This window comes from Arachis ipaensis, chromosome B09 (genome assembly GCF_000816755.2).
Source record: "Arachis ipaensis cultivar K30076 chromosome B09, Araip1.1, whole genome shotgun sequence".
In the NCBI taxonomy this organism is placed as follows: domain Eukaryota; kingdom Viridiplantae; phylum Streptophyta; class Magnoliopsida; order Fabales; family Fabaceae; genus Arachis; species Arachis ipaensis.
The window spans coordinates 4,637,449-4,637,921 of NC_029793.2; positions in this window are offsets into that span (position 1 = coordinate 4,637,449).

Sequence of the window (473 nt, forward strand, 5' to 3'; positions counted from 1 at the left end):
CAAATAAAAATATTATTAATATATTAAAATAATCATTAAAATTAATTATCAATATATTTATATATAAATATATATATATAATTTAATTTATTTTTAATATATATTTTATAATAAAAATTAATTTTAATAATTGATTTTAGTATACACTTAGAATAATCGTTTTCAAAATATGATTACAAGAGTTTGATTTCTCTATATACCCCATTTGCATGCCAGCCGGTGGATTCACTGCATTTGCATATATATATTCATGTATCTTCCAATTTTGGAAATTGATCATATCATATTATCATGAACAGGTATGCGTGCAAGTGGTAGGTGTTAATTATATTGTTTATATTCGCAACTGCTAATATATAAGCAGCTGCTAGCAATATATATCATCTATCAGTCTATTTCACCCACTTGCATTATTGTATAGATATAATATAGTCTATTTTTTGGTATTCTGATATTTATAATTTTGTTTTAAT